The following is a 23,883-nucleotide window of genomic DNA, read 5'->3' on the forward strand; positions in this document are numbered from 1 at the left end:
TGGGGTTTTGGCATGCTCCGGATGTGATGGTGATGTCAGATCTACCAAATTCTAATCAAAGTATTTTTTGCAAAAGATCTGAGTTGATTTACAGTAAGAAAATGTCATGCTCTTAGCTTATGTGATGCTCTTGAGGCTTGGTATTTGATACCCAGATACTTTGGGGATATTTGCCCAATGTTTTGAGATGCTTTGGGACTTGGTTTGAGCTTCCATAGCTCGATTTATGCAGGGATTTATTACTGTACATTGTTTGGGCAACATCAAGGTTTTATCAGGGACGGCTTATGCATAATGCTCTTTATTGACATTCGGGTGTCCTATTGGATGTATTGATGCTTGATCATCATGGTTTATGCTCGGATATGCTATTTGAGAGCTATCGAGGAGATAAATGTCATGCAGACTGATGACTCTGATGAGGAGCACATACTTGCAGCTAGTTCTTGTGATGCTACATCGTTGACTGATGTTCACTCTATGTATGCACAATGTTGGCTTTTGGATTCTGGTGCTTCATTTCATGTTACACCATGCCATGAGTGGTTCCACTACTACCGCACTGTCTCTAGTTCAGTTTGCTTGGGTGATGACAGGTCACTTGCTATTGTTAGCATTGGGGATGTACGACTGCAGTTCTCTATTGGCAATACTTTTCTGTTACAGGATGCACGTCATGTACCTCTGCTTACACACAGTCTTATGTCTACAGGGTAGCTTGATTATGCTAGGTTTCATGTTTCATTTGGGGATTCTGCTTGGAAGATCACCCGTGGCAGACTTGTGCTTGCTAGAGGTGCCAAAGCTGGCAGCCTCTATCCTCTTGTAGTTGTTGGGTCCTCTGTTGACCATGTTTTGTCAGTGGGTTCCATCCCACATGTATCTCTTTGGCATGCCTGTTTGGGCCATATTTCCTTGAAGGGAATGAAAATTCTTTCTGGTTTGCAGTACTTACTGCCCCTTGACTACGCTTGTTTTGATTCATGTGAGCATTATCTTTATGGCAGGCAGACTAGGAATACACATAAGAAGTCTGGTAGGACACACATGAGTGAGCCCTTGGCATTGGTACATTCTGATGTCTGTGGGCCCATGCCCTGTCACTCTATGGGTGGTGCAAAGTATTTTGTGACATTCATTGACAATTTTTCATGTAAAGTTTGGGCTTACCCTATTAAGATTAAGTCCGATGACTTGGCTGTATTTCAGAGATGGCTTGCATTTGTTGAAAACCAGACTAGGCATAGGTGAAATGCCTTAGGACTAACAATGGGGGAGAATATGCGTCACGTGCTTTTGAGCAACTATGTGACGAGAGGGGTATTAAGCGTCAATTGAATGCCCCCTATACCCTACCCCAGAATGGTTTGGCTAAGCAGATGAATAGAACCATCCAGGACCATGTATGTAGTATGCTTAGCCATGCAAGCTTACCACAAAGCTTTTGGGTTGAGGCAGTTAGTACAGATGTGCATGTCATAAATAGATCACCTTCTAGTGGTTTGGATTTCTAGGTTGCAGAGGAAGTATGGACTAGGAAACCTCCATCTTATGTGCATCTACGTGTCTTTGGATGTGAGGCATTTTGCCATGTGCCCAAAGACAAGCGTACTAAGTTGGATCATAAGAGTGTTAAATGCATTTTCCTTGGCTATGGGGATACAGGCGAGATGGGTTACCACCTTTGGGATCCGCAAGCGCGAAAAGTCATCCGCAACCATGATGTAGTCTTCCATGAAGACAAGATACATAGGCAGCCTGAGAACGTGGTAGAGATACGCAGGGTTATGTTCCAGGAGGAGCCACATGCTCCTGCACAGCTAGTTGGACAGCTTGCATCAGCAGTTGGTACACATGGCCAGGGTGTTGGACCAGCATCCACCTGATAGATTTGAGCCCTTGATGCATTGTCTTAGTTAGAGATGTAGGAGAGCCTCTCACCTATGATGAGGCTATGCGCAGGGGTGACAGTCACTCCTGGAAGAGGGCTATGTAGTCTGAGATAGACTCCTTGCACAAGAATATGACTTGGGATTTGGTTGCACTGCCTTAGGGCAAGAAGGCTTTGCCATGTAAATGGGTGTACAAGTTGAAAAGTACCCCTGGAAACCCCAAGCTGGCTTATAAGGCAAGACTTGTTGCTAAGGGTTTTAAACACGAGTATGGAGTTGACTTTGATGAAGTATTTTCTCATGTGGTCAAGTTGACCACCCTACGCTTGGTTTTGGCCTTAGTCGTGTAGCTTGACTTGGACTTGTACTAGACGGATGTCAAGACTACATTCTTGCATGGGGATTTGCATGATGAGATATACATGGAGTAGCTAAAGGGCTTTGCAGAACCTGGCAGGGATCACCTAGTATGCAAGTTGAAGAAAAGTTTTTATGGCTTGAAGCAAGCACCTAGGGAGTGGTATCATAAGTTTGATGCCTTTATGCAGTCACAAGGCTACATCAGGAGTGCTATGGATCCGTGTCTTTACACGAAGAAAGCCCATGATGGCTCATTACTTATTTTGGTACTTTATGTGGATGATATGCTGATAGCAGGGAAAGCTCATGATGAGTTGGATGCTCTTAAATCTCAGCTGAAGAAGAGCTCTGAGATGAAGGATTTGGGACATGCCTCTCACATTCTTGGTATGCACATTAAGTGCGACATGCATCAGAGACTATTTTACCTCTCCCAGAGGGAGTACATTCATAAAGTCCTTGAGTGTTTTCGCATGCAAGATGTAAAGCCTATTGGCTGTCCATTACCTTCTTATGTGAAGGTTTCATAGGCCGATTGTTCGCAGGCAGATGAGCAGAGGGCCAAGATGGCCAAGATCCCTTATACATTAGCCATGGGCAGTTTGATGTATGCCATGATAGCCACTTGTCCAGATATTGCCTTTGCAATTGGTGGTGGGGCACGCTATATAGCTACACCTGGCAAAAAGCATTGGGATGCCATAAAGGGTATCATGAGATACTTGAAGGGCACAGCAGATATGTGTATTTGCTATGGAAGCCAAGATATAGGAATTGTGGGCTACATAGACTCCGATTATGCAGGACATGTAGATAGTAGGAAGTCTACTTCCACTATGTCTTTACCTGTGCTGGAGGTGCTGTTTCTTGGATGTCCAAGGTTCAAAAGTATACGACTCTCTCTATCACTAAGGCCGAGTATGTTGCGGCCACTAAGGCTTGCAATGAGGCTATTTGGTTGGGCCGCTTGGTTTATGACCTTGGAATTGATACTATACCTACGCTGCATTCAGATTTTATGAGTGCTATTCAGCTAGCCAAGAATCCGGTCTTCCATAGGAAGACGAAATACATTGAGGTGAGGTATCACTTCATACGTGGGGTCATGGAGGACAAGTCTGTTGACCTTGTCAAGATCTCCACTGACAAAAATCCTACAGATCTGCTCATGAAAAGCCTCACTACTGAGCACTTTGCCTTCCTTAGGAGATTGATGGGCGTTCGATGAGATGACGTTTTTCCTCATCGTGTTGTACATGTGTACATTGTACTGTCTTTTCTTTTTCTTTTCACTGCTCACTAGGGCAGATTCACCTTTAAGTGGGAGGTTGTTGGGGATAAAGGCGCCTCTACCTAGCCGCCCGTGTATTACTACATTGACAGTACCCGCCATTGCACACTGCAGGTGTGGCATGCGCCCGTCGCTGTCACTTTATTCTTTATTCTTTTAGTGATAGTTTGAATAAAGGAAGGCCCAGTCACAAATTGTGACTGTTAGAGTTCCCATTTGTGTCTCTCTCTCTTCTTGCTCTTGCTCTCCGCCATAGCTCACTTCCAAGCAAGCTTCGATCCTTCTCACCTTTCAATTCTCACTATGTTTAGGAAAATAAGAGGCCATGACACTCAAAAGGGTTGAACCATTTTACTTTTTTTTAATTAGAGATGGTTTAACTAATTCAAAACATAGATAGCTAGCCTAGGACAATTGCAGTGGTGGGTTGGGAGATTGATCTTATCAAAATGATAGAACCTTTGCCCTTTAAACATATTATATTCCCAAAATACACATGGACGAGAGTAGAAAGATGGTTCAAATGGATCCTCTTGATAGAGATAAGTACAAATAGCATAGATTTCTTTCTTCTCTTTATCAAATAGAAACCTCATATAAATCATAAAAAATCCCACTTTCAATCCTCTATGAAGGTTGAAATCATACATCCATGGCTTTGTTGAATTACGTGGATCGAAGCACTTTAAGTATGTTGATGGAGCAAAAATGGAAGCATATGGATTGTGGGCATTTTTCCTATCATTTCTTATGCCTTTTTTGAGTCCAAAACTGGTAGAAAAATGCTTCACATAATCTATACATGTAGTTAAGTGTTTTCTTATTTCATGTACTTTTCCAAAAGCATCTTAGAGTTGCTCGATCAAGTTTGGAAGGCCTACAGTAACATCTTGATTACAAATGGCTTCACATCCTCCATGCATATAGTTAATTGTATTTTCTTATCGATTTTACTTGTCCTTGAAAGCATCTTAGAGTTTCTTGATCAAGTTTGGAAGGGCTACATCAACACCTTGATTGCACATTTGGATCACCTCAATTGCTGCAATTTTTCTTGAAAATCCAAGTTTGTTTAATTTGAGTATGTAAATCAAGTGCATAGCATTTAGAAAATAAGTACTAGCCTTGGTTTGATTAGCAAAGATATTAGACACTCTTGAGGCAATATTTGGAGCTTATTTGGCATCACCTTGAGTGGCTGGCATGATCACCTTAACTGAATCATCTATGATTAAAAATTTCTTGTTTTAATCACATCATCTATGGTTAAGAATTTCATGTTTTAACCCACATATTTCAACACATTGATCACATATTTGGATCACCTTGATTGCTAGAATTTGTGCTTGAAAATCCATTTATTTTACTTTGAGGATGTAAATCATGTGCATATCATCTGAACTAAATTCCAACATTCGGTTTATTATCAAAGGTATTAGACATTGCTAAGGCAAGGTTTGAAGATTATTTGGCACCACCTTGATTGGTTGGCTTGATAATCTTGATTTCATCTTTTATGGTCAACATTTGTATTTTTTGTTGCTCTGATATTATTGACATTGTCAATGTTATGGAACTAAGTAGTGCATACAATAGTTGATTCAAGACCAAAATTGAATGTATCTCAATTCAAGGAGTGTCCACAACTAACCATCACATTGATTGACCTTTACCTTGATCAATGCAATCACATCACCTTGACTAAACCACATCACCTTGGTTGTATCCATTCCACTCCAGGTAATCTAATACCATCTCTATTAAGGTGATTAGCATCACTATTGATTTCATCCATCATGACTGGTGCTTCACCCTTAATACACTCCATTACCTTGATCAAAGAGATCTTTCTTTACCTTGACTGCATCACCTCTACTACAACCATCACCTTGATAATACATTTTCACTCAAGGTGGTCCACATTTCGCTTGCATCAAACATCTAGACTAGGATGCATCTTCTCAAGGTGTTCATCTATTATGATGAATGTGCATCATCATGATCAAAGCACCCTAATCATGGTGAATACACATAGAAATTGCACTCAAGATGATCATCACCTTGACTACATATTGATAATCATTTGAAAGGTAATTTTTGTGATCTAAAAGGTGGAAACCAATGATTAATCACATTAGCCCATTACCCTCTCAAGGTCGTGACAATCTTAACTAGATTGCATGAAATACTACTCATTGTGAATCATTTAAGGTGATTAGCACCATAGAATCACCTTGATTATACAAGATTCAATCAAGGTAAGTACATCATATTGCTTGTACATCACCTCCAATGCATCCATATACCTCCCAACTCTACAAACACTACATAGATCACATTCCACCCCCATTTGATAGGTGAACATTGCATTACCATTTGGAAGGTATTTCAAAGAATCCGAAAAGTATCTTAAAGGTGAAAAATCACATTGATTGGGTAAAAGTAACTAAATTTGTAATCATTGAGACCAAATTGTAATATTTACTATATCCAAATAGGAAGATCTAGTGACTAGGATAAGATCTAGCCTTCATATTGCAAATAGGACAGGTGGCCATTAACAAAAAGGTCAAAAGAATCCCCAAGACATGCTATTCATTGCTTGACTACCATATCATCAAGTCAAATTTAAAAAAGCATATAAAGATGAAAGAAAGACTTCAAAAAACACAAATCTCATATATAAAGGCCCTATGTACCATACCACAATTGCATCAAAGCTTTGAGAGCTATAGTAGAATATCATTAGAAGCCATCAAGATTAGGTTGATTTTGATATTGTTACAATATCCCATACTCTCTTTGTTTGGTAGAGATAATGATAGGTTCTTCAAATGCTCTCCAATGACAATGCTATCTTCAACATAGAGAAGTTGGATAGCAATAAGTTCCAGTATTGTGTCCCCAGTCTAATGATAAGAAGGCTGAGATGGCCAAGATCTCATATGCATATGCAGTGGCTGGCTTGATGTATGCCATAATAGCCACTAGACTTGACATAGCATTTGTAATGGGAGTTGTGGCTTGTTATGTGGTGATAACTAGTAGGTGACATTAGGATATGATGAAGAGTATCATGAGATATCTTAAGGGTGTTGTAGACATGTGCATTTGTTATGGTGGCCAAGTTACTAGAGTTATAGGTGTTAAAATATTGAGGATGCATGCTAAGGTGGATCATTGATGAGCCAATAGGCAATCATAATGAGGAATAAGTAATGACAAAGAAGAACAATTGATATTATCCAAGCATAATGCAAGTATAACTAAATGAGAATAACTGATCAAATGAGTGTGGGGATGAGTGCCTTTGATAGGCTTACAATAGGTGGTATTGGTAGGTGGAAAAAGGTGAAAAGGGACCATGGTATTCACGAACTGTGGTTTTAATAAACCATGCATACATGACCTAGTCTAGGGCTTTATTTGCAATGTGATTCTTTGCCTTGCTGTTCATTACACAAAGAGGCTATAATGGATGTGGTTGCACATTTCTCAACACCCCTCCTCAATCACAATCAAGAAAGACACGGTAAGAACATTTGACAAGTACACATTTAAACCCTAAAAAAGTCTATCAGAAAATGAGCTACAAAAGGATTGTTGAGTCCTATCCTTTTGTTCTTGGGTGTCTTCTTCTTCTTCCTCTCCATTGTTGTCTTCATCTTCTTTGACTGTTGCAAGATATGCTCTTTGAGATCTTTTCCCAGTATGGCAAAACTTCTCAATATGCCCAGTTTTCTTACAAAAATCACAAACTATGCTCTTCTTCCCTTTCACATAGAGAAGTTGTTGGTCTCCTCTTGGGGTGCTTGTTTCTCCCTTGCTTTTGATATTCTTTTCCTCTTCTAGGAGAGAGGCTTTGATATCCACAAGCTTCGGCTTTGGCATGTTGATTAATGTGGTAGACACATGATCAAACTTAGGTGGAAGACTCTTGAGAAGCACTCCAATGCAAATGTCTTCATCCATCTTCAAGTTGATTCCTGCAAGTTGTGTCAACAAACTTTCCATATAATTCAAATGAGTTGCAAGTGAGGTGCTACTTTTCATGTCAAGCCAAAAAATTTCAATTACTAAGCCATATTTGGAGGATTTTGAGTGAGCTCCAAACATGGTTTCTAATCGATCCCATGTTACTTGAAAGGTTTCACAATCATCAACATGATGAATGTGGCTGTCATCAAGTTTGATCTTGATAATAGCTTGAGCCTTATCATCAATTTTATCCCATATGACTGAGAGTGCAACTTCCCTTGGATTCTTCTCTTGACCACGTGATTGACCACAAGCCTTTCTTCATCAGGATTAGTTTGATCCTAGTTCGCCATGTGTGGAATCTGACAGCATTGAATTAGCATGAGGGTGAATCTTTGCCCATTTTGTTGGTAGGAGCAGCAACAAATAACTGAGAATAGACCAACAAAAGAGTTGAATTTGAGTGTGTCAAGAGACACAAGAATATTATTGTTGACCAACACTAGTTAGTATCAAGAGATAGATACTATGTACTTGATGTTGAGTCTTCTTCTTGTTGATTTGAAGTGGTAGCTTTGTTGAGAACTGAGTGTTATAGCATATCAGAGAGTCAATGATATTACTGAGCCAAATGAAGTAAGAAAATGAAGTAAAATCTGAGCTTGGAGATTAATGGCTATGGCTACCCTCTTTAGGGTTTTGATAGGTGACTGGTATTTTACTTATTGCTACTCATAGAGATAGCCACTTGAGAAACCCTCTGAGTTGGAGAGAGCTTAGATGTATAGATTCAAACGCCCTATGGTAATGGATATCATCATTGCATGTGTAGGTAAGATGAATAGTACGGATCATAGATGCTGCAATCTGGTAGGGAGTTGTTGCGAACGAAATGATGAAGCATTAAGTGCACAATGTCATGCTTTGAGGTCATAGGAAGGAGCATCTAGAGTAGGGGAAGTGTTCTTTAAAAGGAAGCATGAGCTAATAATACCTGGAAAGAGAGATTCAAGCCTCTAATGAAGGTGGATGGCCATGGATGTAGTGAGAGATTCATGGAAAAGTGGAGGAAACCAAAAATTCAAACCGAAGTGACCTAATTAGAGGCCTAATGACTCATTAGCTTAAAACTTGCTTTGATAGCATGTTAAAATATTGAGGATGCATGCTAAGGTGGATCATTGATGAGCAAAAAGCCAATCATAATGAGGCATAAGTAATGACAAAGAAGAACAACTAATATTAGCCAAGCGTAATGCAAGTACAACTGAATGAGAATAATTGATCAAATGAGTGTGCGGATGAGTGCCTTTTATAGGCTTATAGTAGGTGGTATTGGTAGGTGGAAAAAGGTGGAAAGGGACCATGGTATTCACCAACTGTGGTTTTAATAAACCATGCATACATGACCTAGTCTAAGGCTATATTTGCAATGTGATTCTTTGCCTTGCTGTTCCTTACAAAAGGCTATAGTGGATGTGATTGCACATTTCTCAACAATAGGTTATACAAACTCTAATTATATAGGATATGTAGATAATAGGAATTCTAGCTCTGGCTATGCAATTATCATTGTTGGAGGCATTGTTTCTTGGACATACAAGATGCAAAAATAGAGGGCCTTGTTTACTATTGAGGCTAAGCACATTGCAACCACTAAGGCTTGCAAGGAGGCCATATGGTTAGTTAGTCTAGTGGTAGACCTTACGTATGACTATGACTCCTACATTGCATTCAAACTCTATGAGTGCCATCCAATTGGCATTTAATTGTATCTTTCATTTGTAGACCTAGCACATTGAGGTCCATTATCACTTCATTAGAGAGGTGGTTAAGGACAAGCAGATAGAGCTTATCAAGATCTTGATTGATAAGGATCCTATAGATTTTCTTACTAAAAGTCTCCTAGTAAAAAATTATGCCTTTCTTAGGAAGATGATGGATGTATGATGAGATGATATCTATTTCTCATCCTATTGTACTTATATGTACACATTTTACTTTGTCACTATTTCTTGTTTTTTTCACACTTAGGCATATTTATCTTTAAGTGAGAGGTTGTTAGGAGTTAAAGGCCACTTGTACTTAGTTGTCTACATTTACATGTACTTACTACCACATTACAGGTGGCAAATGTGAGAGTGTGCAACAACAATAGAGAAATAGGAACACAGAGAGAAGCAGAAAGAGAGAAAGAGGTTAAGCAACAAATGAAGGAAGAATATTGCAATGACTAAAGAAGAATGATGATGGATTGACTAGTCTTGCATACATCCCAAAGTGTTAGTGAGGGAACTAGATCAAGCTGATGATGATGGTAGCACCAAGCATGAAGAGTTAGAGTGTGCACTTGCAGAGGGAAGACTAAAGAGTAAAGAGTGTGTTTGCCAAGTGGGGGGGTTGGCTATAAATAGCCATAAATGCCCAAATCTGGCAGGCCTGCACCAACGAAGGCCATAAAGGCTAGGGCCAACTAGCAATGAATGTTGGTTATTAAAGAATAAAATGCCAAAAAAATAGGGGTGACCTCGAAAAAATCCCAAATAACAATGACAATGTCAAGTAGTAACTAGCCTAGGAATACACAGATGAAGTTGAAAAATAAAGAAAATGCACCTAAACTAGTCAAAGCTCCTACATCTTCAACTTTGACAGGATCTCACAACCAAGAGATGATAGAATGACATAACTAACATAGGCAGGCTAACACCTGCTCTCAGATCTTGGGAGTGTTTGAAAATCCAATAGCCTCATGTGATGAATCATAGAATCTTGGGGCAAATACTTCATGAAGAGATCTATCACATTGTCCTTCTCATGGGATAGTAGGCCACCATTAACTTGCAATCCAGGACCTACGCTTAAACATAATGGTACTGAACCTCGATGTGCTTTGTGCAAGCATGAAACATAAGGTTCTTTACTAGAGCTAGAGCAATTTGGTTGGCCACACACAAATTCATAGGTCAAGGTTGAGGAGAGCCAATCTCTGCCAGCATGTGGCAAAGACAAACTACATCCATAGTTGTAGAACATAATGCATGACACTTTTCCTTTGTAGAAAAAAGGGCCACAGTAGGCTGCTTCTTGTTGCTCCACAATATATATACCCAATCCAAGGGAGAAGGCATAACCTATAGTGGACTATCATGAATCCATATCACCTGCCTAGTCAAAACCATTCCAACCAAAGAGGATAACCCCCTCTCCATGCATATGATTTCGTAGGATCGAGTCCCTTGTAAATAATGAAGAATGTGCAAGACCGCTCTCCAATGCTCCCAAGTGGGAGTCTTCATGAAAGAAGAAAAAAATGCCACAACAAAAGAAACATTCAATCGAGTGTGAATAAGCCAGATGAGGGAGCCAACAAGACAACTAGAATGGGTGGCATATGGAGGGGGAGCTTCAATTGCCAAAAGTTTGGACTTAGGGTTAGGCCAACAATCTTAGCCATCATACCAAACTTTGAGAGAAGCTCAAAAATGTATATGTACTATGAAATAAAAATGCTATGTGCCATCTGTTAGATATCCAAGCCAAGGAAGAAATGTAGGATCCTGAGATCTATCATGTCAAAATCCTGTTAAAATCTCTCAAGTACAATCAACCTCTTGAGTAGAGCTCCTTATAATGATAAGATCATCCACATAAAAGATGAGAAAAACACACCTATCACCCTCAACTTTGAAGCATAGGTTGGGATCATGAGCTAATCTATGGAATCCACTCTATAGAAAGAAGCAATCAATCCTTGGTACTAAGCATGAGGAGCCTGCTTCAGGCCATAAAGGGCCTTCTACAATCCTGTAGATATGGCCCTCCTTCCCCTACACAAGAAAATTGAGAGAATGTGAAATATAAATCTCCTCCTCAAGGACACCATTCAAAAAGGGAGACTTTACGTCCATTTGATAAACAAGCCAATGATGATGGGTTGCAAGAGCCAAAATAAGTTGAATAGTAGACATTATAGCTATAGGTGAAAAGGTATCAAAATAGTCCAAACTTGCCTCTGAGCAAAATATAGACCCACTTCACACCTATCGCCTTTTGGGGGACATAGAACCAATTCCCAAGTCTGATTATGCTTGATAAATCGAACTTCTCCTACATGGCCTAATGCCAAATATCCTATGCAAGAGTCTCCTCAACTCTGGTATGAAGGATCTATGACATAAGATCATACTTCACACAAAGTGAACTATTCTATTGGGCCTATAAGTAAGATGATCTACATGTACTTGTAGGAGAAGTAGGAATGTGAGAAACACCAAAATCCTGCATGAGCTATCGGTACCAATGAGGAGTCTGAATAGACTCATCCTCCTGTGAGGGAGACTAAGTAGCCTCCGGTACACCTATAATGCACCTGTTTGGGATAGGGATTCCCTCTCACCAAGGGAAGGTAAATACTCCACATTGGAAGAAGGCTCCTCCTCTAATGACTGATCAGTAACCCTAGAAGACTCTAAAAGGGAGGCTGAAGGGGTGGAAGTATGTGACAAAGAAGAAGTAGTAGTCACATCTCTCAAAGGTGGTAAGGAAGTTGGAGTAGAGGGTGGAGAAGGAGGAGGGGGAAGAGCAAAAGGTGAGGAAGGGGTGCTAAGAGGAAACTTGGAAGGAAAGAGAGGAACTAAGGGTGGGGAAGGGTTAGTCGATGATGAAGAATCACATGGAATAGAACCATGAATAGGATCCTTGAAGGTCGAAGCCTCATCAAAGATCATATCCCTACTTACATGAAGCTTCTATGTCTATATAGGTCGTAGAGTTGATAGCCCTTCATGGTAGTGCTATAGCCGGTAGAGGAAGAGGTGAGGAAGGGGTGCTAAGAGGCAACCTGGAAGGAAAGAGAGGAACTTAGGGTGGGGAAGGGTTAGTCGATGATGAAGAATCACCTGGAATAGAACCATGAATAGAATCCTTGGAGGTCGAAGCCTCATCGAAGATCACATCCCTACTTACATGAAGCTTCTATGTCTATATAGGTCGTAGAGTTGATAGCCCTTCATGGTAGTGCTATAGCCCGTGAAGATGAGCTTCTTAGACTTTGATTTAAGATTTGTCTTCCTCTTCTTCTTGTCGACATGGACAAGCACATCACATCCAAAGATGCAAAAGTGAGACATGGAGTGGTTTCAACCAAAGAAGGCCTCATAGGGAGTCATGTCCTATAACATAGAAGTCTAGGAACAGTTGTAGATGTGAACCATAGTAGCCACTACCTCACCCCAAAGGGAATGAGGAAGACCTCGATGCTTCAACATCGGGCCATCTCTAGCATTGTCTAATTTGCACACTCCACCACACCATTCTTTGAAGGCATGTACAAATGGGTATGCTCCACTCGAATGTCGTGATCCCTACAAAACTGAGAAAAGAGGCTATAAATAAACTCTCCACCATGATCTGCTCATATGCATGAACTTGGGAAGAAGTGTGTGTCTCCATAAACACCTTCCACTTACACAAATGGGAGTATGCCTCACTCTTGTACTCTAGAAAATAAGGCCACACATAACGATTGAAGTTGTCTACGATTAGTATCAGATAGTTGGCCTTCCCAAGGGAGTTTGTGCCCATAGGTCTGCAAAGGTTGGTGTGAATCAACTCAAGTGAGGTAGAAGCCCTCCTAGTGGCAACTTGCCATGTGAGTACAAAGTCATGTAAGACCATGAACAAATGATAAGTTAAAGACTAAAATTGATATATAGAGAACTTTGGCTTAAGACGATTGCATGTCTAGCAACAAAGGAAGAGTCCCTAATCCTCAAATGGGAGTGGTGGAGTTTTCACCAATGGTGACTGTGCCCCCTCTAGCAATCATATCCTAAAGCCAATCCTATCTGTAGATCATGTGAGAAGAGGCCCCACTGTCAACAACGAGCCAAGGATTCTCTTGAGTGGAAGAAGCAAGAGTTGTATCCTCCTAGGCAAAGACATGTACAAAGATAGACTTTGCTATCACTAGGGTAGCCTTTGAATCCTTCCAATTCGTCTTCTTTGGCTTCAAATGGGGGTACTTTTGCCAACACTTCTCCTCGAGATGAGTGCATTTCCCATAGTGTGGGCACTTGGGCTTCTTCTCCTTCTCATCCTTCTTGTCCTCTTGCATTTTGTCCTTTGCATGTGCCTTCTTCTTCTTCCCCCCTCTTGTACCTATAGTAAATGGAGCCAAAACCGTTGGCCTCAACCTCTTTGAGTTGCTCGTCATGATCCAATCTAAGCAGTGAAAGCTTCTCCCATAAGAATGTCTTGCATGTCCTTGATGTGATAAGGTTGGTGTAGAAGACATCGAATCGAGGAGATGGTAGCTGAGCCAAAGGGATTATAGCCATGTCTTTAAAGGATATCATCTAACCAAGAGAGGTAATGATGTGCTCCTATATAGAGGAGGAATCATCAAGTCTAAGCATCCACAACTTCTTCTCATTCAAGGGAAATCTTGTGGGAAAATGTCTTGTGTTGACACAAAGATGCAAACTTCTTCCACACTTTTGCCATGGTCTTCAACCTACAAACATGCATGAGGACATCATCTTGCAAACTCATAAAAAGAAAGAATCACACTTGAGAGTTGAGCTAATCCCACAAGGTTGCATGGTCCATAGAAGTCCCATTTGCTGGATCCTGCATAGGACGAGTGATGAAATCTAAACGAAGAGCCCAAAGGTCAAAGTTGTTGAGTATGCACTCCACCTTACACTATCACAACAAATAGTTTGAACCATTGAGTTTGTCTTCTTTGGGTAATGAAGGTAAGGCATGCACCTATATCGAGGGTATCAAGGATGACATATTCACTTTTGGACAAATCCTTCTGTGTGATAGATGAATAGATAGGGGGATGGGTGTGAATGGGGGACTCCTCTTGTTGACTATACTTGTGATAATCACGTCTTTGCTTGGAAGAGCGCTCTTAAAAGGAGCTCCTCTTGTGAGTCATCAAAGCTCATGAACTAGCAAGACATATTTGATCTTGCAATCACCCAGAAATTTGCATTCATCATAGAACCAAAATAGAAAGCTATCACTTGCCACTACAAAATAGAAATCTATCGCATGTGCCCAAGAAGCTGTCACCTATCGCAAGATGTTGTCGTCTACATGAGGAAGAGGTCACCTACAAAATGCAAAATTGTGTTTTTTGTAAAACATATAAATAGATGCCATGTGATGCCTAAATTTTGTCGCTTGGGTCTTGGAGGTTGTTGCTTGGCTATCAAGAAGGTTGAATTGGGAATGGACCACCTATGTGGGCTATAAGTAGAGTATATGCAAGCTGGAAATTTGCATTTCAAAGAATTGGGCTGCTCCTTTGCGATGAAAACATGCTCTTTTGCAAGAAATCTCAAGATATGTCCTCACTTAGGTGATGATACCATGTGAGAGTGCGCAATAGAAGAGAAATATGAACATAGAGAGAAGCAAAAATATAGAGAGAGAAGAAGCAAAAGATGAAGGAAGAATACTGCACTGACTATAGAAGAAGGCTAATACAATGATGATGGATTGATCAATCCCTACATGCAGCCAAAGCATCAATAAGGGCACCAAATCGGGTTGATGACAATGGTAGCTCAAAACACAAAGAGTCGAAGTGTTAGAGTGTACACTTGCAAAGGCAAGATTGAATATTGAAAAAATGTGTGTTTGTCAAGTGGGGAGGAGGGCTATAAATAGCTATAAATGCTCAAATTTAGCTGACTTGCACCAAGAGAGGCCATACATGTCGATCAACTAGCAATAAATGATGGTCATTGAAGAATAAAATACCAAAAAAATAGGGGTGACCCCGAAAAAATCGTAGATGATAATGACATTGTTAGACTTTGATAGGAGCTCACAACTAGGAGATGACAAATTGACATAACTAAAATAGGCAGGCCAATAGTAGTTGCCCATCACTTTCACTTTATTCTTTATACTTTACATGATAATAGCACAAGGGAAGGCAAGTCATACATTGTTCTACTTATAATTTTAATCATTACATGTACTACTTACCCAATAAGTAAGTGGCATGTACATTTGATTCAAAAGACCTTTAGCAACCAATTCAATGATTAAATTCTTCCTCTTGACTCCATTTTGTTGAGGTGTATATCTACATGTGACCTATCTTTTTATGCCATTTTCTTGCAACTAATCACCAAACTCATTAGAGATGGTATGAACCTCCTCCATAAGATCTCAATCATTTTGTGTATGCCTCAAATTTTCTTTCCATTCTTGATGTGAGCTTAAAACCATTTTCAAGTGCCTCACTTTTATACAGAAAGAAAATTTCCCCCATGTCATCCTAGTATAATTATCAATGAAAATGATAGAATGCTTTCCACAACCACCCAAGGAAACATTTTGAAATGTTCGCTAAATATTTAAGTGTCTTGTTTTCAAAGGATAATTTCAGTCTCTTGGAAACAAAGCCTCATTGTTTGCCTTATTGACACACCTCACAAAAATAATCAAATATGATATACCCAAACTATCCTAATCCATCAAAGCATGACTATAGTAATCCTTCAACAATATGCTTTGACTACATTTGTTTCAACCTTGTTAAGTTTACCATGTCCAATCTAATTGTGCCAAAGTTCAATCTCTTTATCTTGCTCTAGCATTTTTCTACCTAAAAACTTGATTGTATCACAAGGTCCCCACATCGCAAGCAAACAACTTGTCTTTATTACAACTTGTAGCAATGAAACATCCATACTTATTAAATCTTACCTTCAATCCTTGGTCTACCATTTGATGCACTAAAGCAAGATCTTAGTGGTGGTAGCTTCATATGAGACATCTCCAAATTTTTTTTCAATCTCATCTCTAGTCACTTATAGAACAATGCCAATGTCAATAACTTGATGCATAGTGTTATCATTCATAGCAACATGTTGATTCAACTATGGCTTTCCTTTAGTATCAAACCATTATACATGATGAGTCATAATGATATATTATGCAATAATGAAGAAACCAATCATTGTCATATAGGAATGGTCATGCCATGCTCCCAAGTATATGCTTTTTGGCAAAAAAAAAAGGACATTGAGAAGATGATTGTGTGAAAGACATGGGAAAAGTACAAAATCATGGTTGTATATGTAGATAATAGTGGCATTGGCCTTCTATTCCAAAGCAAAAAATCATTGTCATTTGGAGATATTGAATGATTTTATCAAATTCATTTACACTCTATTATGAATTTTCTTAAATTAATTCAAAAACTTTGACCCAACATTTTTGAAGATTGTATGCAATGGCATAAGAACAATTGTTCAATAGTCTCTAGCCTCTACACCAAAGAAAACAATTGGAGCAAAGACATACTTACATTTGATAATCACTATAATGAAATGCAAGTGTAAGACTATCCTATGTGTCTCTCAACTTGGTCACCATGTTATGCACATGTGCAAACCTTTCTTGTTTTTATTAAGCTAGTTGTTATGGTAGTCAAATAGGAATGATTGGGAGTTATGAGCATTTCCTCAAAGATCAATTAGTTAGATCTATCTTGAAATCATGGTCACCATTGGCTTAATATGTTGCATAGATCAAGCATGTTTGTGGGGGTGGGATATCCCTTAGTGGCGATGGGCATTATTGAGTTAGGGCTCATCACATTAGAAGAGGAATTGAGAAGGGCATTGTTGAGTTAGGGCTCATCAATGATATGTGTAGATGGTTCTTGTGCCCCTCTATGACTCATGCACTCAAAAGCTTCATGATATTCTCCTTTCTCCATAAAGGGAAATTCTAAGGTTGCAAGTATATGCATCCAATCTTGCTCTTCCTCGAGGCATGATAAATATCTGATAATGGTTTTTAAGCAAGAGGATAGTTGGGATCTCCTTGAGATGGCATTGAAGTTGATTAGAGTGGTTCTCCAAGTCTACATTCTGATTCATATTGCCTCCATCTTGTTATCAAGGAAGACTAGATCGTTGCCCCAATCTTAAGTTGTGTATTTCACATACAGGGATATTTGACCAATAGATCATGGTCAACTCCCTTCATTACTACAAAGTTAATCTAGAAATTAACTCCTACAACCTTGATCATCTAGTTTTTGAGCACTCCTAGCAGGCTATCAATGACAGTCAAGTTGAACTAGACTTGCTCAATGGGAGGGTTCCCCTATGCGTGGAGCACTTCTTGGTTAAGTATCCTAATTCTAGCTCCTATCTTGATTGTTCCTCACCCTATGGAGCCACTTAGAGCTTCAATAATGAGGATGGTATGATGTTCTGCTCCTTTACCTAAGGCTCCTAGAGTTGGAATGGTAACTAGGCTTGGAGTCTCATATTGATGTGAGTTCGAAATAGAGATTAGGGCCATTATTTGTGAGGTGTCCACCAAGCTCATTCCAAGGCGCACCTTTTTTAGTCCATCAGTAGGTTTTCCAAATGACGCCACCTGGTGCTCCCTAGGAACATCACACGGTATGTCACTTAGATCCCACTGAGTCTACATCGCAACGAAAGTGTTGTGACCGAACCCACTAGGATGGATCTGAATTTTCAGGTTCCTAAAATCAAATAGGTCTCCTAGTAGCTAGCTAGCATCAGTAATTTCGAGTTCCCACTTCTACAAGATTACTCAATTTGAAGTGGATTTGCCATTGCACTTGGTTCAAAGAGAATGAGAGATGGAGGGGAGTGTGGTGGTACGTCAATCCTCCTACCCATAAGGTAAAATCCCATTCTGAACCCCTAAAACAATGCAAGTCAGTTCTACCTAACGATTAGTTAGTCAATTTATCGTCTTCTTATTTCTATTTTCGATTTAGAAAAACTCCTAGCTAATCGGGACCACCCTACTACTGTTGGACGGACCCGTCGAGAGTTATGCCCACCCGCTTTCCTTTGATGATAGAATCGTCTTTAGTTTTTTAATTACCTACAGCACATTTATTGGAACATATACAACCAACTTTCTTAATTAGTCCACTTTTCACGTTATTTATCTCACTGACACACATACAATTCAAACAATCCTTGAATAAAACAAACTTCTTTGTTATATTGGAAGCTTATTACAATTTCCATCTTTTTGACCTTGTAGAAGATACACAAAATTCCATGAGGGTATTCTTCCCACCAAGATTCCATAACTAGTATTTAGGGTTCCAGGATCCCATCCTAGGTTACGAAGGGGCTTGTCAAATTCTAGGAACAATGTAGGATTTAAAGTCAGAGCCCCCCTAACACCCGCATTTTCTACTGCCCGAGACTATCCCTATGGAGAGACCTTTCGCTAACGGAGCCAGTCTAAGCCTCACAAAGCGATAACCACGACCCTCTTGGAGTAGGGTCTCACAGCTAGCTTGGGGGTAGCCTGGCGCAATCCTTCCTTTTATCTATTTGTTAATATTTTCAATCAAAGATCTAGATTCTAGCAAACACAAACAATCCTTTCAAATGTATATTAAATGATGATGCAATGACAATCACACCATCATGCAATTCACAGCTTCCATAGCCAAGGTAGACCTTATCCTAAGGCAAGCTTATATTCTAATGAGGATTCTCCTCCCTCCTCCTTCCCATAAAGAAGTGTTGAGTACATCTCTTACGACCTGTTAAGCAAGGCATGAATTTCCCGTTTGGGCTATCTTACCCAACACAATAAAAATTCTTTAAAGAAATATATTGTGCCAATAACTTAACAAAATGACTTACAGATCCTTTAAATAGAGTTTCACTTTTTAAGTGTTAGTCAACACTTAACCTTCTCAAGTTTGACAGTAATTATGTCAAGTTATTTTACTAATCTCGAGTACGCATAAAGTCATATGTGCAATAACCTCTTGCAACTGTTTCCATCATGATTCCATGATTTAGAATCTCAATTAATCTAACTAGAAATCATAGCGATTAATTGTTTATGCGTATACTAGTATGCTTTTTAGATGAAATTGTCAATTCGTGTGAGTATAAAAGCTAATATTTTATGTAATTATTTTATGTGGAAAAATAATAACCTAGTAATGAATAACCTGGTTTGGGACAAGGACATTGGGAATTTCGTCTTTGCTCGTGCTTGCATTCGCTACACCTGATGTTCCATTAGTAGTGGCAACTCTGGCAACCTCACGCACTCCCATATCTCTGGCAATACTTGTTCCTTGACTGGTTGCAGTGGTTCCCATGGTCCTTCCACCTCGTCACTTTGGAGCCATCATTCACGAGCGTGTTTGATAGATAGGGAAGGTGGAATAAATTCGAGATGGGAGACATACGAGAAGATGGCTTAGTCAAGGCCGAGACAAGGGGAATTGAGCTAACTCTCTCTCTCGTAGCCTCTCAGGGTAACTCCTCTCTCTCTCTCTCTCTCTCTCTCTCTCTCTCTCTCTCTCTCTCTCTCAAGCTCCTTCTTGTAGCCTCTTGGAGGGGTATCCTTCTACCTCCCTCTCTCTACCTCTCTCTTGCAGCCTCTCAGGGTCTCCTTTTGCTTCTCTAACTGCTCCCCATGCCTCATATTTATAGCTTAACAAGAGAAGAAGGGTTGTGGCTAAGAAGAAGAGCTCTTTGTGGAGAGGATCTTAGAAAGATCAACAATTTGAAACTTCTAAGATGCAGTTGATGCTCAAATCATAGATCTGATAGTTCCGTTGGCTCTGGGAGGGGGTTAAAACCACAATACACTTGTTTAGAAATATTTCAGATCACTCCTTCTCCCTGTTTGAAGTGCTTTTGCTGCCTGTAAACTGTGATCGTGATGTGTGCAATTTCGCCAATCCTTTTTTCATTAAATCTCCAAAATTGGTTGAAAAAAAACCACTTTTTTTTACATGATATCTTGTTCTAGAAATTTTCATAGATTTTTAGGATATTTATAATAAACAATATCTAAAATATCTAAAATATGCTAGTTTTGTCCAAAAATCTAATATTTTTGGACCATTCATACTATATACATTGACATTAATGACTTGTATGGCTCATAACTCTCATTCACGTGGTAATTTCTGTGATGGGTGACTACGGTCCTTGTCAATTCAAAAAAAACATTGGATTATGATTCTCAATTTTTTAATAATAAATAAAAATATTTAGTTATTAATGTTAGTTAATTTTTTTACTTTAGCTAGTAACCTTACTAACTTACTCATTGACTAACTAACTTTTGAACTAACCAATTAACTTTTAATTGCGTGGAAGTATTACATCCTCCTCCCCTTTGAGAAATCGAGATGCCCTCATCTCGAGAGAAACTGTGGGTATTGTTGATAAAGAACATTCTCATCTATCTATGTCACATCTTCTTCAGGATAATCCTCCCACTAGACAAGGTTTTCTCTAAGGGTTCTACTCCTCAATTTTCTCTCCCTTACATCAATTACTCTGTTAGGTTATAGCTCAAGGACTCCTTGGTTAGGTATTACAACTTATTTATCATCAAGGATATGGTTAAGGTTAGCTACGTATGCTTTCAATAAGCTAACATGAAATACATTGTGGATTTTTATATTCTTAGGGAGTTGTATCCTTTAAGTGCTTGGTCCTAAGCACTTGAGAACTTTATAGGGTCCACAATATCTCAAACTTAGCTTCTTAAATTCTCTTAAAGACAAATAACTTTTCTTTGGATGGACACGGATGAAGACAATGTCTCCCTCTTTGAAGATTTGTTATTGCCTTTTTAGATCAGCATACATCTTTTGTCGGTCCTTGGCAGCTTGAATATCTTGTTTGATAATCTTGATTTGATTATCCATTTCTTCTAACATTTTTCTCGAAGCTTTTACCCTTAGAGTAGGATCGGAAAAATTAAGTGGCATATGGCAATCTTGACCATATGTTACCTGAAATGGAGTTATTTGAGTTATTTGATGATAGGAGACATTATAAGCAAATTCCACTAAGGGTAGATACCGAATTCACCTTTTAGGTTCCTTGCTGCAATATGCATGTAGAATATCCTCAATTACTTGATTAACTCATTCTGTCTACCCATCATTTTGTGGATGATAGGTAGTAGTGAAACAAAGCTGGGTCCCAATGGCTTAAAATAAACTCTTCCAGAAATGTGATGTGAAAAGAGAATTACGATCACTGATGATCCTTTTAGGTAACCCATGTAACCTAAAAATCCCTTTTACAAAAACTCTTGCAATATTTGAAGCTTTGTAATTGGTTTTTGTTGGAATAAGATGAGCGACCTTTGTTAGCATGTTTAATATTACCATTATTGAGTTATATCCTCCTTGAAAAAAGGTTATCCAACTACAAAGTCCATGCTAATAAACTCCCATTTCATCTAGGGAATGTCAAGTGGCTGGAGTTTTCCTGGTAACTTGACACATTTAGATTTTATCCTTTTGGCAATTTAGACATTCAGTGACATACTTAAGTACATCACCCTTGAGTTTTTGCCAATAATAGCTTTTTCTGACAGCATTAAGAGTTTTTGCATATCTGGGGTGTCTTGAAAAAGGAGAGTCATGTGCTTCCCAAAGTATCCTCCTCTTGAGAGTCTGACTTGAAGGAATGCATAGTCTCATTCTAAAATAAACAAGTCCTTCGTCTTCATCTCTAGAGAATTCTTGATACTTAGTCTTGAGTTTGGGATCTTGTTCCTTATTCTGAACTTCCCAAAACAATTGTTGATAGTCTGGGTCCTTATTTGCTTCTCCTTGGTCAACTTGATGATAGGATTAGTTGGCATTGATACCATTGTAGCCAGAGTTTCCGCCACCCTGGATGATTCTTCAGCGATAAGAGCATTAAGGAAGGCTTTATGACTAAGGGCATTTGCTACTACATTTTATTTACCAGTTTTGAACTTAATTTCAAAGTCATACTCCCATAGAATTTTGATCCACAGCCATTGCCTCATATTAAGATCAGGCTGAGTAAAAATCCACTTAACACTTTTATGATCTGTGACTATGGAAAACTTATTTCCAAGCAAGTAATGTCTCCATAATTTGAAAGCATGAATCATAGCTAACAACTCCAAGCTATGAGTAGCATATCTCTTTTCATGGGCTTTCAATTTTCTTGAAGAGTAAGCTATGGGATGACCTTCCTACATTAGTAGTCATCCCAATGCAAGAGAGATGTGACAACTTCAAATTCCTTGCTTAAGTCAGGTAGCCTTAAGATAAGAGAAGTTACCAAACTATGCTTTAGTTGCTCAAAGCTAGATTGTTCAATTGGCGTCTAGTTAATGGCAACTTGCTTTTTGAATAGGTCTATAAGAGGTGCTGCAATTTGGGCATAGTTTTTGATGAATATCCTATACTATCCTGTTAGACCTAGAAAACTTCTCACTTCCTTGATAGTGGTTGGGGGTGGCTAATCTTGAACATCTTTGGTCTTGCCAGGATCTACTGATATACCTCTAGTAGACACTATGAATCCCAAGTACTCAATCTTCCTTTTGAAGAATGCACACTTCTTCTTCTTGGCATACAACTTGTGTGTTCTCATCATCTCCAAGACAATGCAAAGATGTGGTTCATGATCTTCTTTCTCCTTAGAATAAGTTAGGACGTCATCAAGGAATACAAGAACAAAATCATCAAGATGAGGTACGAAAATGTCCTACATTGACCTGTTGAAGGTAGTTGGGGCATTTATCAACCCAAATGACATCAGATGAATTCAAAATGACCATATCTTGTGTTGAAGGCGGTCTTTGGAATATCTTCATTCTTGACTCTAATCTGATAATATCCTGACTGTCAGGAGTGGAAAAAGACTGAATTTTTGACTGATTTTTGTTGTTTTTGAGGTCTGAATGATTGATTTTTGGTGGATTTAGAGTGATGTATGATTGTTAATGGAAGTATTTGAGAGTGTTTTGGATGATATTGATTATGTTTTAGAAGTTCATGATGATTCTCAGTGAAGATATGAGGTTCTGTGATGTTCTGATAGGTTCTGATTGGTTCTGTATACCTTCTGTATAGCTTCTGTTTTGTTCTAATTGTCTTCTGTATGAAGCATGGATTGATGATTGATAAAGATTGAGATCTTGTGAAAGCTTATTGAATAGTTTTTTTTAGAGTTTGGAATGGTTTGAGTATGAGTTATGAGGTTTTGATGACCTTCTGTAACCTTCTGTAGATCTTCTGTAGAGCTTCTGTCTCTGCTCTATCTCTGTACTGTAACTGTACTGTAGCTGTTCTGGTACTGTTCTGTGGCTGTTTTGTAGACCTTCTGTAAGTGTTATGTAGAATGTATGTGTGAATTTGGGAAAGTTTTCTAACCTTTAGAAAGGATGAATCTAAGTTCAAAAGAGCTAAAACAGGTGGAAGAAATAGCTGTTGAAGACTGAAGAGAAGACTAAGTGACACTAACAGTAGTGAGCTGTGAAAAGACACTGTAGTGGCTCTGGTGACTC

The sequence above is a fragment of the Lygodium microphyllum genome, chromosome 19 (genome assembly GCF_053477565.2).
Source record: "Lygodium microphyllum isolate KBCC chromosome 19, Lygodium_microphyllum_v1.1.10, whole genome shotgun sequence".
Lineage (NCBI taxonomy): Eukaryota > Viridiplantae > Streptophyta > Polypodiopsida > Schizaeales > Lygodiaceae > Lygodium > Lygodium microphyllum.